Here is a 17,873-nt window from a genome sequence, read left to right on the forward strand (position 1 = left end):
GTTCTGTATACAGAGTTCTAGTCCATGGTTCCAAACTTCCATGTTCCCCATGCAAACTAGTTCTAAAGGTCCACAAACCACACGGTCAGGTTAATCATCGAACCAGCCCCGCCTCTGAGCATTACTTCTCTGGATTAGTTCATCATCTCGCTGCTGTGTCAGGACACCCAACAAGAGCAATGCACAGAAGGGTTTGTTCTGGTTCACAGATTGTGGGGACAATCCATCATGGCAAAACAGTATGGCAGCAAGACTCTGAGGTGGCTGGTCACATGGTGTCTGTAGTCAGGAAGCCAGGAGGTGAACGCTGGCGCTCAGTTCACCTTTTATTCAACCTAAGAGCACACAGTCCACGGGATGGGGCTGCCCACATTCAGGGCGAGTCTTTCCTCTTCGGTTAACTTTTCTGGAAATGCTTTCATAGACACACTCGGAAATGTGTGTCCACGGTGATTCTAAACCCAGTCAAATCAACAATGACGATCGATCGATCACCACAGTGTGTAGCTGTTATAGCCAAGGGCGGGAGCAACCAGTGTGCCTGCTGTAATCTATGCACACAGTGAGGTATAATTCAGACTTAGAGGGGCAGGAAATTCTGATACCTGGATGAACCTTGAGGATATTTGGGGAAATGAAATAAGTCACAAAAAAGACAAATACAGTGTGCTTTCACTTCTGTGTGGTCCCTCTAAGGACAAATTCAGAGACTGGTGCAGACAGGTGAATGTCGGGGCTCAGGGTGGAGCGATGGAGAGCGAAGGCTGCATGGGTCAGACTAGCGGGGAGAGCGTCATGACAGCACGCACGCTTACTATCACTCCCCACTGAGCTCACCGTCACATGCACACATTTTTTTTCTTTTTCTTTTTTTTTTTTGGGGGGGGGGGAAGCTGGGGACCAAACCCAGGGCCTTGCGCTTGCTAGGCAAGCGCTCTACCACTGAGCTAAATCCCCAACCCCACGTGCACACATTTATGTACTAGTTTATTGTATGTGTGTGTGTGCACGCCATGGCATGCCTGTGAAAATCAGCAGACGTGTAGGAGTCACTTCTCCCTTCCACCACATGGTTCTGGGCATTGAGCTCTGGTGAGCAGGCTGAGCAGCCAGTGCCTTTGCTCACTGGCCCTACCATGGAGCCTGAGGCCTCAGGTCTTAGCCTGAGATCCAAACACTAAATTTTAGGCTGTCGTCTGTGTTTGTCACAATCGACAGTTCTTTCATATGGAAATGAAAGAAAGAAAAACTTGAGGCACAGAAGTCTAAAAGTTGTTAGAAAAGAAGCTCCCCATCCTGGTATTCCTGGGACAGATGCTCGAAACTGCTAAAAAGTGTGGCCTATTGCCCACGGCAGTGCCCTGTGTCCCTTTAAGCTGCTTGATGGCCACCGCTGTCAGTCCTCCCAAGAGTGGCCCTGCTGTAAAGGACACTGGCTATTTGGTGAAGGGTCCCCAGGGTTCTTTGCTGCATCTACCCTTCCTGTCATGATTCCAGACTATGCTGGTCTAGGCCATTCCAGGCAGTGCATGTGCTTACAAGCTGCAGGCCTCACCAAACAGACAGGAGACCAAACTGGCAGGAGACAGAAGCGGTGGGGGGTGGGAGGCTCATGCCAATTAAGACATCGAAAGTCAAGCCTCTAGGAGATAAAAGCTCCCATCTCTCCTGGGCCCTAGGGCTCCTTTGTCGGGGAGACATTGAACAGATCATCACCAAGGACCACATATCTGGAAACAAGCTTGGAGGCACGTGGGTGTCACTGGTGCTCAACCCACCCACTTGTGTTGAAGAGAAAGTCAAGCTAAGTGTGGTGGCATATGTCTGGGATCCCAGCACTTGGGAGGCTGAGGGATAAGGAGTCTGAGGCCAGCCCCCATTTGTATAGCGAGCTCAAGGTTGGATTACATGAGATGTTGGCGCATAAAACGAATGAACAAATGAACATCACTAAAGTTAAGTCAGGGCCAGTGCGCCCGGGAGAGGGCTGTGAGTCCCAAGATGACCTGTATCCCTTATACTCCTCCCACCCGCTCTTCCTGTGGCCTCAGTTCCCTTCCACACTCAGTTTATAGAAGCAGGCTGCTCAGGCCCAGCCCTTAAGTGCCCTTCAAGGTTATGGATTCCTAATCAATACATCGAACGGGCCTAAGAAAAGCATCCTCTGTGCCTCTCAACCTCATCTAGAAATCATGTTATGTCCTTGACACAGATGCTGTCCTCTCCGTGACGGACACTCCTCACTGCCCACTGCCCCACTGCAGGTGTCTGCTGTCCCTCACCGTCTGTCACCCTTCTGCATTGGTGGCTCAGGAAACCACCTTTCTCAAGTTTGCCCTCAAACGTCATCTCATAAGGACTCAATCAGACGCCTCCCAGTCTCTATGTATCTATCAATTTTCACCCTCAACCTCTGGCTCGCCTCGGTCCAAACATGCACAACTTCCTTCCTGGCTGGGCATCCCTCACACCTCTGAGGCGTGAGTTCCCTCTGGCAGCACAGTTCAAACTGGTCCCCTCTCTGCCCGCCAGAGTCCTCACTGGTGACGCTACAGCGGGGGTAACTCTTGCCACACTTGCTCCTCCTTCTGCTAACACAGACACCATGTGGCCTGAGGATGTGAAGAGCCCACTGCAAAAACGGAGAAATTCCACACGGCAAACAGACTTACTTGAAAGGAGGCTCCTACTCAGGTCCACCGGGGAACCCCAAATTAAAATGAGACATCACTGTACAGGTGTCAGATTTCTAGAGTCCGGACAAATCCGGCCTCCACTGGGGGAGTCAAGGAGCTAGCACCACACGGTGTGAGTAGGGAAACAAGCTGGCGATCAACCCAGAAGTTCCACTCCCGGTGCTCCAGGACACCATCGCCAGGAGACGGACAACCTTGTGTCTGCTTACCCAGCCTGTAGAGTTTGCTGGCCCTTGACTGATTGAGACCTTAGCTAACAGCCAAACTTTCTCTCAGACTTGGGTCTCCCAGGACCAGGCTCCAGTGCGAGGAGGACCAGCTCCCTGCAAAGCAAAGAGGCGTGGCGCCCCGCTGCTAGCGGCTCTGCCCACGGCCTCCCTCCTCTTGGTCTGGCCTGTCCTTGCCCATAAGATGCATCTCCCCAGACTTCTTAGGACACTGCCAAACACTCATTCTCCTCACGACCCAGAGCTTCATCTGCACCAGCATTCACCATCCCTTTCCAGTTCATGTGCCTATTTGACTAAGAGCGTCCATTTTAAACAATCACTCCCAAAAGACACAGACTGACACATGTACTACACACACACACACACACACACACACACACACAGGCACACACACACACACACAGGCACACGCACATGCACACACACACGAAATATAAACTGGCATAGACAGAAATTAAACTGTATTTCTTTCCCCCAACCCCTGTAGGTCATCCTGTGAAGGCTACTCAGGAAGGCATGGAGGGTCAACCAGCCTACACGCGTGTGTGTGTGAGGGCCATGTTTGACTCTGAGTCTTGAAACAACGACAGATTCATCAAAGCACAAGAAACCACCCCATCACCCAGCCCTGAAACACTGACCCTAACTCGAAGACCCTCAGATGAGAGAGGGAGTGCCTGTGGGACTTGGAACCTCCTAGAAGGCTGGTCAGGGCTGCAGGCAGGAAAAGCTTTGAGGGCGTTCCAGTTGTTCCCCTCCCCCAGTGTCCCCTTTCCTCCACAGTCAACAAGCTCCAGACTGCATCTAGGGGGATTTTTATGTTCTGACTCAAAAGCAATACCATCTTTGAAATTAAACCAAAGTAGACTAAACTTTAGGGATGAGAAAAGCCCCTTGGAAAGTCAGGCTGACTGTGTCTGCTCAGCCAGCAATAAGGGCGCTGTTTATCTCCGGGAGGTGAGCATGCAGGACCCCTCCGCCCAGCAGCTCTCTCTGGGAAAGTGAACCTGGGCAGCTGCAGCAGGGCCCTGTGGATGTCCCAACTTCTTCAAACTCTTAGATTTGTCCCCAGTTCCTGTGACTCACTCATCTCCAGAGTCCTCCAAGGAGGACATTCACACAGAGACATCTAGGCCAAGCTCCTACCCCTGCATCTATTCTGGTCATGTCCCTGGTCCCCATTCAGAGCACAACATTGCTTCCAAGAGCCTGCCTGAGCGTTTGCATGAATCTTAGCGGCCCATGGGTGTCTGCCTCTGTGGCAGGGGATGGCCGTGTCTCAGAAAAGCAGTAGGACCAGCTCTTGGCGGTTCTGGAGTAGTCACTGACTACCCTAAGGGGACTCTCCTCCCCTGACAAGTCTTCCCATGAGCACCAGAGGGCCAACCAATCAAAGGCAGAAAAAAAACAAATCCTCCCCTGTAAGGGGACGCCCCTCACCTGACCTCAGCAGCTGGCTCTGCCATGCTCTGGGGGACAGATGGGACAACAGCAGTATGGGACAGGGCCAGTTACTTGACTCTGGTTGGCCCTGAGACACTGTCTCTGCTACCCCTTGCTACAGTGACCTTTAATCCCTGAGAGATCAAGCTCTCTGGCTTTAGCTGCGGGATTGGCTTTCTGGGTGGCAAACCATCTCCTCAGGAGCCAGGAATACCAAGGGAACCCAGCTGTAACTTCCCCTCCAGAAGGCAAGCGAGAAGGCCCCACAGTGGGCTACAGGCTGCTTTTAGAAACACACCCTGCTCATTCTCCATCAACCATGCCAGAGCTAAAATGGGGGTGTGAGCGCTCCAGAGCTGCTGAGGGCAGAGAGGCTGCTGGGGCCTGCTAATGACAGGTTCCATTCTGCTGTAGGCAGCTTCGCCCGGGAAGGGCATCAGCAGGGAGCAGAGCTTCAGCTCCCTGGATATCAACCATACTGACTCTTCTCAGAGTCCCCACAGGCCCTCCCAACCAGCCTCCAGGACCGTGCTGCCTCATGCCCCTGCTAAACCATCTGGTGGCCACCCATGAAGTATGCAGGTCACCTTGGCAAGTTTATAGGCACAGGTCACTTCAAGGACAGCGATCAACGGTGCTTTGTGATCTCCAACTATGACTCTAGATTCATCCCTTACTGCTTTTTTTGGGGGGGATCCATCCCCCACAAAACACGTGACTACCCTATGAGAGTGCTCAATGTCCCCAACAATTTGCTAGGGGAAGGCACCTGATGCCTTCGTCCAGTTCTTGGTTTGTCTCTCTTTAACGCTGTGCCTCAGTTCTGACTTTGACGAGTCCCCCGTCCCCCTTCACAAAGCAGAACTTGATCTGCTGCTGGGAGTCGGGATGCGATCTTTAACCGCTGCCTCAGGAGATGATTCACATGGCCCTGGGACAGTGAAGATATGGGACCAGTCAAAACAACCCTGGGACTTTTGCCTAAATGACCTTCTGAGAAAGGGGTTTAAAAAAAAAATAGATGTTTAAATAGCAGAAACACAGCTGCTGACGCCAGGGCTGGAACCCCTGGACCCAGAGACGCCTTAGACACAGCAAGTCTTTTTTCTTTTCTTGTTTAGATTTGATTTTCTGACTCAAAAAAGTTCCTGCTGACAAGCAAGTTAAGCTTTGGTGCTCGTGTGCATGTGTCTGTCTGTCTGTCTGTCTGTCTGTCTGTCTCTCTCTCTCTCTCTCTCTCTCTCTCTGTGTGTGTGTGTGTGTGTGTGTGTGTGTGTGTGTATACAAGTGGAGGGCAGAGGTCAATCCTGGGTGTCTTCCGTATTCATTCTACCTTATTATTTGAGGCAGGATCTGATGGATTGGAGGACTGGAGCTCACAGAGGATTGAACTAGTGTAGCTGGCTCGTAAGCCCCAAGGCTCTTTGGATCTCTGCCTACCCGGCTCTGGGCTCGCAGGCACGTGCTGTCCTGCACTGGGGCTTGTTGGAGTTCTAGGGGGATTAAACTCAGGTCCTTGTGCTTGCACGGCAAGCTCTTCCCCGAGGTTGAGCCATTTCCCCAGGTTGAGGGGTTTTGTGTGTTTGCATAAATAAACTTTATTTATTTGTGGTGCTGGGGACTGAGGCAGGACTGCTGGTAAGAACTCTTCCACGGTTCCAGGCAGAGCTCTAAAGACCGCCTTCTGGCTCACGGTTTCTTCCACCAGGCACACCCTGTTTCCTGATCAGACTTTGCCCCTACAGAGCCTTTGACACGGGAAGTCTTGTGGCCTCTCCTCTGTGACACCCCTCCCGTGCCCTCACGTGGCTTTTGCGTGCTTTCTATCCTTGACCTGTTTCCTGGCATCCTGTGTGCATTCAGCCACGGAACCCCTGTCCCTGTGATGCCTGCCTCAGCCCAGCAGGGGCTGGCATAGCTGCTAGTACCAAACCTTCTCAAAGTTAGCACATGACGGACAAACGTGGATGAAGCACCTACATCCTGGAGACCCTTATTTGATGTCACATCACGTACAAGTCTGGGGGCAGAAACCCAGTCAATTTGGGAAGAACCAGGCTGTTCTCCACACCAAGGTTCCTTCAGGTTCCTTTCTCTTTCCCTGTGTGGCTTCTAAGCTGCCCACTGCCCACACTCCCCCATGGCTGCCCTCAGGCCTCAGCTGACATCTCACCGAGCCTGTAGGCCTTCCCATTGGAGCCCACTGTCACTTGCTCTTCCTCATCCTGACACGTTCTGTCCAGCCTCTCCGGCCTCCTGCCAGTCTCAAACTCAGGGTCTTTGCGCCGTTCAGATGGTTAGCCCTCTCTCCCATCAGGCCTCTACTCCAACATCCATCACCACTGAGGCCTGGCAGCCATTGTTCAAGATGGCAGATTGTTCAGATCACCTGCCCCAGCCCTCCTCTCTCAGGAGACCATTCCATGACATTTAAGTTCACCGAGACACCGGCTCGAGACTCCATCTCCACCAGAACAGTCATTCTATGAGGACATGTACTTCATCTTGCTCACTGTATCTCAGGATGGGGAACAGAGGCTGGCATGGGAATTCATAAATGCCGATTGGATGAGAGGGGCTCCTTCTATCTTATAGCACCGTGCTCCACAGACATGCTGCACAGACCTCCTGGGGAAGCAGGGTCTCCCATCTTCCCCAGACACAGCCTTCCTGAAGGGGCGTCTAGACACCTCTTTCTGTTGAGCTGACTCTGTTCGTCCTGTCAGAAGCACCTTAGCCCAGGCCTTGCTTTCCAGGCTCCTCATTCCCAGAAACTGAACCTCAAGTTTCCTGCAGTCCAAATTGTCTCTAGTTCATAGAGCTGGCTGTGCCCGGGAAGCAGCCAGGGCCTTCAATCCCTCCCTCCACCCTCTCTGGTTCGAAGTCTAGAGTATCTGTCCCGGGCTGGATGATGAGAACTGGTCCTTCTGGGCAGCTGCAACTTGGGGAACCCACATCTACACTGGGCACAGAAGAGGCTCAACACATTCCCTCCACCACACGAGCATTCTCTTCAGGAGAGCAGCGAGTAAGTGCAGTCCTTCCAGACAGGACAAGCAACTGTGCATCCTGCACCCAGCCACCCCTGTGCTTTCCATGCACTGTCTTCTAAGAAAGAATGTGTCTGCATTGGATCTGGCCACCCAGGCCCCTTGGCAGAGAAAACAGACTTCTTGTCTCAAACGTGACTGTCCAGTCTAACTAACGTTAGCTTTAAGTTAAGTGTTGTAGAGTTGCTGTCATGGTGCACGCTCCCTGGCTTCAAGGCTGTCCACATCCCCGTATCTCTGGGCACAAGACATCTCCCCACTCACTATGAGAACCTTATTGAGGATCTGCTATGTGCTGAACAGCAGAAATGCAGAAGAGCCTGCACACGGCAGAGCCACCGATGGTAGGACACCGGCAGCCACTGAGAATGTCATTCACCGTTGCCATGGATGGCTGTGTGGTCTCCCGTGTGTAATCTCCTGTGTGTGTGCCTGCCTCATGGTGAGTCCACATGGTGTTGTAGACAAACCTGCTTACTTGGGGTCCGATCCAGCTGCATCACAGGTGCCAGACTTGCTGACCGAGAAAAACGTGGGGATGAGATGATCAGAAGTCAGGGTCCCTAGGCCTGATAGAATAACCCAGATGGCAGAAGGCTTATGTAGCACGCTGGAGCCTTAAGACTGATCCCTGGGACTCACGCCATAGAAGGTAAAAACCAGCTACCACAAGTTGTCCTCTTACCTCCATATTCAAACTGACACAGACACACAGACACATGCACATACACACACAGATATACACACACAGACACACACACACAGACACACGCACACACACACATATATACACATACAGACACACACAGACACACACACAGACACACACACAGACACACACACAGATATACACACACAGACACACAGACACACACACAGACACACACACAGAGACACACACACAGACACACACACAGATATACACACACAGACACACACACAGATATACACACACAGACACACACACAGATATACACACACAGACACACACACACACAGACACACACAGAAACAGACACACAGAAACACACACACAGACACACACAGAGACATACACACAGACACACACACACAGACACACACAGATATACACACACAGACACACACATAGATATACACACACATAGATACACACACACACACACTCCACCAAGTTGAGATTGTCTGGGGAGGGATAAATAAAGGTCCTAATATAATTCCACAAAAAGGATGGAAGCTGGAGGAAAGAGAGGAGGTGGCCTAGAAAACCCAGGAATTGTGACCAGATACTCTGAGAAGAGTTCTACAGCTCGGATAAAAAGATCCCCTCCTTGGGGTTTGTACCTCAGTTTTCTTTGCTGGAAGAAAGTCCCCTGGACTTTCTCTTTGGCCCTCAGGAAGACCTGAGAGGAAGAGGAGGAAGCTCTATGGTGCCAAGCATCTCCTAAAGTTCCAGCCAAAAGGCTTACGGGGTGGGGTGCAACTGAGAACCCCAGCCAGGAATATATGGAAAACCCCAAGATTCTGTGGGATACCAAAGGGTAGGGGGCCAGAGAAGGGCCACATCTAGGCCCAGCAGCCCTTGGCTTCGGCCCTGCAGGAACTTGTCTGTTTCATCCAGAGATTGGGAGCCGCCAGTCCAGCCAGGGCACTCTTGAGAGAGGAAGAAGTCAAGACTGGATTTCCCCTTTCCAATATGGCGGTGAGGAGGAGGGGCTGATTGAAGGGGCATGCAGAGTGCTGGAGCTGAGAAGATAGTCTTCAAAGGCCAGAGCTGGGATGAGATGGCCACCTGGCCCTTCCACTGCTAGCATCAAAGAGCGGTACTCAGACGGACACTGTCACATGAGGCGGGTCACATCTGGGTCAGTGCTGGCTACACGGGAAGGGAGTGACCTATTTCCAAGGTCCCCCATCAGGAACCTCCCTGGGAGCCCAGACGTCTGTCAGAGCCAGACAACAAAAGGTGTCTGGGAAGAGTGGTAGGAAGGGTGTGGTGAGGGTAAGAGGCTGGATGTGTCTGCTGACTTAACCTAGAACTTGCCTCCAGGATAAGGGCCCCAGCTCCTCCTCCTGGCCATCAGCATAGCCAAGGCCAAGCTTGACATTATAAGCCACTGTCCCCAGTAATACCTGGACCTGTACGTGGCTTCTCTTGGCCCTCAAAAACTGTCCACTAATTTCCAACCACAATGGAACCAGCAGGTGGCCTTGACTGCCTCAGGTTTGACTCAGAACTTAGCACAGCATTCCCTTAGACTATCCAGAGATGAAGCCATCTCTCATCAGGCTTGGAAGAAAACACATTAGCCGTCTGGTCTTGATCAGTTACAGAGCTGGGATTTTTGATCACACTTGCCAAGAGCTGATGAACCTACCATACGGAGGAAGGCAGGTTAATGGACAGTTCTCCAAACAGGAATAAGTAAGAATCTATTTTTCCCAAATCAGAGAAAGATATGAGCTTTTTATTTTCAATGTGAGCTGTGACCTCGGCTCAGTTATGACCTGAGATATTGTGGGCCTCAGTTTCCCCCTGTCTGCAAATCATATTAACAGCCTTGTCTTGTAGAGCAGTGACTTGAAGATTAGCGGAGACAGTGATGGCCTCCACTGAGTCCTGAGCTTGGCACATACCAAGAGCTGATTAAAAGGAAGGCACAGGAACAGGACCACGGTAAGGCTCGCCAAAGAAGGGTAAAGCCAGGGGCTCAGGTGTTAATAAAGACCCTTTGATCCTCTCACAGGGTGGGAATTCAGAGAGGGCAGGCAGCATGACCCAGCTGCATATGTCCTGAGGACAGACAGCCTTTGCGCACATATAAAACAGATGCCAGAGCTGCTCCTTCGTGGGACAAGAGGCCACAGTGGGGCATTCATAGGTGGTCCTTCCTGGGTCTGTTCCTGTGGCTTCCACCCTCTCCAGGCCTGCTGTGAGGCACAGATGACCTGCACTTCAGCGCCTGTGCCCACATCAGTTTCCACCTACAGTGGGCTGCACCCCTCGACACAGCAGGTCGTTGGTTGATAAGTCTTCCAGCCCTGTGTCCTGCCTAAGGGGTCAGGCCTGTGCCCTCCAGCTTCCCCGCCCATGACCTGGACCTACCCATCACCACCCACCTGTCTAACATAGTCAACTCCCACCACTGATTCAGTCTTGTGGCCCGTATCTTACTATCTCTGTCATCAGACTGGCCCTAAAGACAAAGGCACCTTACAGTGACAATCAAGTAACTTCCACCCAAATGGCCTTTGATGAAATGGGAACAACCCCATGTCTGTCTCCCAAACTTCTTACCCCTTCTCAGCTTTGACTCCAAAACACAGTGAATGGGCTACATAGGTCTGAAGACCCAACTGGGGACATTCTCTTCCCAGCACAGAGGTGACTTGCAATAGGTCAGAGCCCATTTCTACGCCCTGGTGCTCCGGGAGCCCACCCATGCCTAGCAGGGTATTTGACATTCCAACACACACACACACACACACACACACACGCACACGCACACAGACACACACACTCTCTTTGTAAGGATATTTGACATTCTAACACACACACACACAGACACACTCTCTTTGTAAGGATATTTGACGTTCTAACACACACACATGCACGCACGCATGCGCACGCATGCACACACACAGACACACACTCTCTTTGTAAGGATATTTGACATTCTAACACACACACATACACATACACACACGTGTGCATACACGCACACGCACACAGACACACACACTCTCTTTGTAAGGATATTTGACATTCTAACACACACACACAGACACACACACTCTCTTTGTAAGGATATTTGACATTCTAACACACACACACACACACAGACATACACACTCTCTTTGTAAGGATATTTGACGTTCTAACACACACACACACAGACACACACACTCTCTTTGTAAGGATATTTGACATTCTAACACACACATACACATACACACACGTGTGCACACACGCACACGCACACAGACACACACACTCTCTTTGTAAGGATATTTGACATTCCAACACACACACACATACACACACTTTCTTTGTAAGGACTTTGTCTGACTCCACCTTGGAGGACCACTAACCCAGAAACTCTACACCCAAAGAGCCAGCTAAGCCCCAGGAATGCAAATGTTTAAGGCCCTTGGCTGGACCAACTGCACAGACTAAACTAGGGAGGTTTAAGAATTCTTTTCGGCTTGGTGTTTTGGGGACGTTTTTTGTTTTGTTTTGATTTCTTTCTTTTTTGTTTTTTTTCCTTTCAGTGGGATAGAGAAGGGTGAAAGGAAATAAGATTATTTCCAGTAACTGTAATTACCCTGCCGCCTCCTTCCCCAGAATCATGGCCAAAGCTACGCCCCTTGCCTAGAGGGTAGGAGTGGGGCTCTCAGGGATTCAGACATCTGAACAGGACATGGGGTGCGGTGGGGCACGGAAGAGGTTTGCAGGGGTGGCAAAGCAGGAATGGGGTCTTCCCCTGGAGCCTGGTAAAGTGTGGTCCCTCCTGCTACACCGAACTTGTCCAGCAAGAGTCCTATGTAACTCCATTCCACTCACTTCACCTCAGGATGTTAGAGTCTTAAAAATGCCAGTGACGTAAACACAATGTCTCTCATGGAGAAATAAATACAGCGCCTGCCTTCAGTGGATGTGAAGAGGATGGTCAGAGAGCCAAGCACAGCCCCCATCCTCAGTAGGAAGGTAGGAGTATGGGATAGGAGAGACCTCTGGGAAGGAAGGAGACAGACCTGATCCTTCAGGGAGAGGACACAGGCTATAGAGCCAAAGGCAGCCTAGTCCATCTTACTAGGTCAAGGGGCTCAATCCCTTATAAGCCAGGCACTGTCCTAGACACAGTGGCTTCAGAACTAAATGGATGGAGCCCTTGAGAGCCAATCAACGGGATAACCAAAGTATGACCTGGCTAGATCAAAGATGCTATCTTTTCCACCGTCAGCGAAGAGATGGGCGAGCTCATTCGTTCACTCATCCATTCAATTCAGTGTCTACAAAGCATCCGCCATGTGTAGTCACCATGTCCCAGCTACTGGATAAGATGGGCACCTACAACCCTCACAGTGATCAAGCCATGTCTGTGCCTGGAGTGTACTCTAGCGTTCTCTTTGGGGCCTCTGGGTTCTTTACACACCCTCAGGCCTGATCCTGAGGGAAGGGATCAGCCCTAGATGGGTCTCCACAACTCCCTCGGGGTTCTTCTGGGCCCCTGCCTAAAATATTTGCAGGGTGGGAGGGGGTGGGTACTCACTTCCTCTGTGTTGCAAGGACTGAGACATACCAAACAAACGGATCACGCCTGGGACAGAAGGGCTCTTGTGGCCACCCCACATCTGCACATAAGTGAGGCAAGGCAGAGGTGAAGGGGAGCTGAGAGGAGACAGAGTCTTCTGTAGGTTTAAGCTCCTGGCTTGGCCAGCTGAGCCAGTGGATGTGTTTAACACACAGTGGGCAGGCCTGCCCCAAGAGACAGTGACGGTTACTTACAACTCTCTAGTCTCTCTCCCAGTGAGCGGCCACCCGCCCCCTCACCAAGAACACGCCATAGTACTAGTGGATCTCCACACCTATTTATAGGAGGAAGTTCTTGCCACGTAATACCAGGAAGGAGGCAAAGAAACTGTAGCAGAAGCAACGTGGACACCCAGTCTCTGGGATGGGACTGTGCCTTGTCCCCAGAGAGCAGAGCTGCATGGTCCCAGTGGGCTTCAAAGTAGAGCTCCTTGTCTACTTCTCCCTTTTGGACACGGGGTCTTCCTGCCTAGGCTAGCCCCAAACATATAGCAATCCTCCTGCCTTAGCAGTGTTTATGAAAGGTGTGCAGCTAAGAGGGTCCCCACCCCCTCATATCAGATCAGCGCGACCTTAGAAGAAAACAGGGTCCCAGAGCGGAGAGGCTACCTTGCAGGGAGCTGGGTATGTCTGACGAGCCCACACACTGCACTGCTCTCCAGGCTTCTGCCGCTGAGGCTCCTGACTCCTCCTGTGGACCTGCTCTAGGGCACAATCGTGGGCTGGGATCCTGACAGGGTGGTTCCTGCAGTTACACTGTGTTCTGATCACCGGCTCATGTGACTGTCCCCGCCATGGAAGGGCCATGAACCCTGCCTCGTCCAGCTGTACGCACAGAGTCTGGCACAGCTGTCGAACCCACAAAAGGCACAATTGTCTAAATGATGGCACCAGTGGTCCGCAGGCACCAGGCACACGTCTATCTGTCTCTGCTCAGTCCAGCCATGGCTCCACACAGGAGCTCACACCCAGTTCTACAGCTGAGACTCAAGAGGCACGGGAACTTGTCTGGCATCCAGGTCAGAAGCCAGAACCATATCACGGTGTTCTCAAGACACAGAAGCCTGGGAGGAGCTGTGGGGAGGTGGTTCTGGAGCAAAGAACCACTACACAGATGCTTTCCTCTGTCTTGCCTGCCTGCTCCTCAGACAGCTTGCAGAGGCTCGGGACTCAGGCTGCCAAAGGAGAAAGTGAAGAGGGTACAGCCAGAGAGAATGCACAGTAAAAGTCACGGATGGGTGTGGGGAGAGTCTATCACCACCAGCCACCTCCCTAGCTGAAGATAAGGCATGGCGCTATAAGCCTCTGGTGCCCACGCCAACACTAGTGGCAGCCCAGACCCCAAGGCCACGCCCTCACTGACCACAGGAAACAGGGGTGCTGTACCAGCTGAGCTTCCCAGAACAATCACCGTGCTTCCCTAACCTGCCCGGAAAGGGGGGAACAGCCCAGCTGCTTCCTGTCTCCACCTGGCTTGTCACTGCCCACAGCTGTCCACTGCGCTTCCTACGGCTGGGGAGCGGAGGGGGCTGGTACTTGGGCCAGACACCCTTAATATGCATACATGTGATTAATGGAAGGTCAGAGGAGAATAAAAGGCTCAGATCCAAGAAGCCAATAGAGCTGGAGGGGGGAGGGAAAGACACAGATGGACCTACAGACCCGAGACACACACACACACACACACACACACACACACACACACACACACACTCCCAAATATTAAAACTGAAAATCCAGACTTCATACTGCCTTTACTGATGTCATTTCTCCGGCACTTATTATGACTCTAAGTCCCGGCTAAGCGCCTGATGATTCTGCGTACACACTACCCTCACCCAGTGAATGCGTCTCTTCTTGTCTCCCTCTCCTCCTTTCTCTCGGCCTTCACAGCCCTAAGACTCGGGGTCAGAGAATTCGCCCCCTGAGCAGCTTTCCCGAATAAATCCTGACTGCCATTAAAATTCTCCCCAATCCCTGCTGGCCCCCATTACCGTTGTATGAGGGAGGAGTTATCTGGTTCCCCATCCTCTCCATGACAAACTGCCTTGTTTCCAATAGATGGGGCATACCTGGATACTGGGAGGACAACCCCAGGCAACTCACCGGCATTGCCTCAGCCCATTCAGGGGGCATTCTGACCCCCACATCCCAGGGGGAAACTGGAGGCTCAGAGAAGTGACCAGGACGCTCAGGTCACAGAGGCACGAGGTTCCAGCGCTAGATTGCAGTCACCTCCCGGACTCCCATCCAAGCTCAAAGCAGCTTTAAAACTCCTCCACACACAGACTAAGCCCGGCTTCCCCTGCAGACCCATCCAGACAGGAGCCTGCCACCCTAGAGAGTCCACTGCATTCAGAGCGGTCACTCCCTGCACAGCCTGCTTATGTCCCTGGTCTAAGAGAAGGGACACACATGGGCTGCAGGGTACCAAAAATCACCCAACCGATCTGTCTCTGCTGTGACCTGCGCTTCCTTACCATAAAGCACCTACACAAGGTTCTCTGCCTAAGTCTGGGACATAGCCGAGCCTCCCAGGATCCTGTCAAGTGTCAGGATCTAAGCAGGCTTACTTCAGTAAAGCCTGGACGACGAGGTGTAGTGATGACCTGGAGGAGGCCATGCAGAAATATATGGTGCAGACAGATGGACAGACGGACAGACAGGCAGACAGGAGTACACACACACACACACACACACACACACACACACACACACACACACCTCTCCCGGAACTAACTGCTGTATACATTCTCCAGCAGAATCTAAGCAGCCCAGGCAGTCCCCTGTCCCCAACCCAGCAGCAGTAGGCAGGAGGTGTTGGCCAGCTGGGAGCATCTTCTTGCCAGGCCATGTCCCCTTGGAGTGCCATGAGCCCCGAGGGTGTGGTCTGCTGTCTCACCTGCCACCTTCCTCTTCACCCAGCTCTTCTCCTGTCAGGTATGGGGCAGATCAGAGCTGGAAGGAGTGCCCAGCTGATGTGGTTCCCTGGGCAGGGCAGGGTCCCTTGTGTCCCCCACAGGCCCTGCACCTCCCTGACCTCCTACACCTGAATCTGCTTGTAAATGACTAAGGGATTTCTCCCTGGAGCAGGCTGCCAAGAGGCCCTGCTGGCTGCAGAATGCACCAGGATGCCCAGAGCCACACACGTGCGCACCCTTAATTACTGAGTCCTCTTCTCGGGAAAGAACCCCCATGCCCCAATGTTTTGTTTCATTTTCCCCTTTAGTGAAACAAATCCACCCACGAGGTTCCTGGAAGCGCCAGCACGTAAAACCTTTGTGAGGTGAATTAGTCAGCAGCCTTTGCAGTGCTCATAGGTGGGACAGCAGTGGACCCTAGGTGCCCCAGCAGGAGAGGAGCTAGGGGGACCTTGACCTCAGTGGATATAATTAGAATGCAGCTCAGGCCAGGGCAAGGTCATTGGTGTGTGTGTGTGTGTGTGTGTGTGTGTGTGTGTGTTCTCAGCTTCTCTTGGGAAAAAAACAAAACAACACACACACACACAGAGCAATCAGATTTGTATTAAAACCCCATCCACCAAAGTTGGAGGGGGAGGACAGGTCACAGTTTGCTTATCTGCAACATAAATTATCTACTAAGTACCTACCAGGAGTGTGTGTTGTGTCTCCAAAGCTGTGAGAGCTATGCAGTGTACCCAAAAGACAATCATGCGAACGCCATCTCTTGAGGAGCAGGGAGTTCCTCTTGTTCCTCAGAGCCACCTTGTGTCTCTGGTTTCAGTGGAATCTGCAGAGTTGGTCCTCAGTTTTAATCACAATGCAGCCTGGGCAGGTGGCCTGGGGGCTGGACCACAGGTGGAAACACTCCCTGTCCCAGCTGCCTGGCCCCAAACCAAGTGGGCTTCCCAGTTGTGTCCTGTGTCCTGACTCAAAGATTCATTTTCAGCTGGTGTAGTGTTGGGACTTCTCAAACAAAACTCCCTGAGTTAGTTATCAGTGTGTGTGTGTGTGTGTGTGTGTGTGTGTGTGTGTGTGTGTGTGTGTGTGTGTTCTAGGCTTCTCTTGGGGGAAAAAACAAAACAAAACATTACCATGCCAGTGGGCTCCACGGTCCCAGGAGCTAGTCCTTAGCAGGGACATGAACTTCTTTACACGACCGGCTTTCCGATGCCCTTCTGCCTCCCTTCCCAGCCTCTGGGGGCATGGGAGCTTATGACCCAGTTAAACATCCTAATTTTATTCAGGAGCTCAGCCTCAGCCACTGTCACTAGAAATATCCACAGGAAGCATCCCTTGGGAAGGTAATTAAAGTCTGACGCCCAAGGCTGGTTTTTCTCAGAGAGAAGCGTGGCACCACAAGGGAAGGCCAGGCTTGAGGCCATCAGTCTCTCAGTTGTCTAAATGTGAATTCTTAGACAAAGAGCAGAGGGAAGTGTCAGGGCCCTGCTCTCTCCCCCCTACCTCCCTCTACCTCCTCCACGTGAACCCAGGTATGCATCCCCTCTGGGTGCTGCCCCTGGGGCATTAGGAGATTGGTCTGAGAATCAGAACCCTGTGCAGGAGAGGCCTGTGGCAGCTCCCAGCAGGAGAGGCCTAGGAGAGCTGAGGGGAGCCTCCGGCTCCTCAGCCAGGCGGCTGCTCTGGGTATCTGTGTGAAAGTAGAAGATTCTGGGTGTGGCTGACCTACTGAGAGCCCAGCAGAACCACTAAACATGTCTAGGGTTGTCTGGGAAAAGTGCAAGACTCAGGGTCTTTTCTACCTCTCTGAAGATGCTGGTGTCATCCACACCAGCATACACATGTGCTCGGGACTGGGACTGAGTGGGATGTGCTCCGCTACTCCCAGACTAGAGGGTTGAAGGGCCGCCGTCTTACCTCCCTCTCCAGACCCAGTCACGCGGCCTTCCTTCGCCCCCTCCATCAGAATCTCTCCCCTACACTGCCCAGTGTGTGGCACTGTAGGAACTGCCTCTCACCACCCCATCCTGAGTTTTCCAGCTCAGAGGTAGGCATAGGGTCAGGATACAGACCGAGGGGCTGGAGAAGATGGCTCAGCAGTTAAAGTGGGAAGACCATAGTTCAGATCCCCAGAAACCACAAAAACGCCAGATGGGTATGGCAGCCCACCTGTAATTCCAGCTTCGAAGGATGATGACAGAGGATCCTCTGGAAAAAGCTGGTAAGACTAGCCTTATTGG

The 17,873-nt window shown here is 52.2% G+C and overlaps 1 protein-coding gene across 3 annotated transcripts in view; it reads right to left on the reverse strand.

The window, feature by feature from the left end:
- The window catches only part of Spsb1 (splA/ryanodine receptor domain and SOCS box containing 1), a 60,296-nt gene that overhangs the window by 29,915 nt on the left and 12,508 nt on the right, over positions 1–17,873 (reverse strand). The window contains exon 1 of one of the 3 annotated variants that reach the window (XM_087549501.1): positions 13,322–13,438. The gene's annotated coding sequence lies outside the window, so the exon portion shown is untranslated. 3 annotated transcript variants of the gene reach the window in all.

This window comes from Rattus norvegicus, chromosome 5 (assembly GCF_021556685.1).
Source record: "Rattus norvegicus strain SHRSP/BbbUtx chromosome 5, alternate assembly SHRSP_T2T, whole genome shotgun sequence".
NCBI classification, from domain to species: domain Eukaryota; kingdom Metazoa; phylum Chordata; class Mammalia; order Rodentia; family Muridae; genus Rattus; species Rattus norvegicus.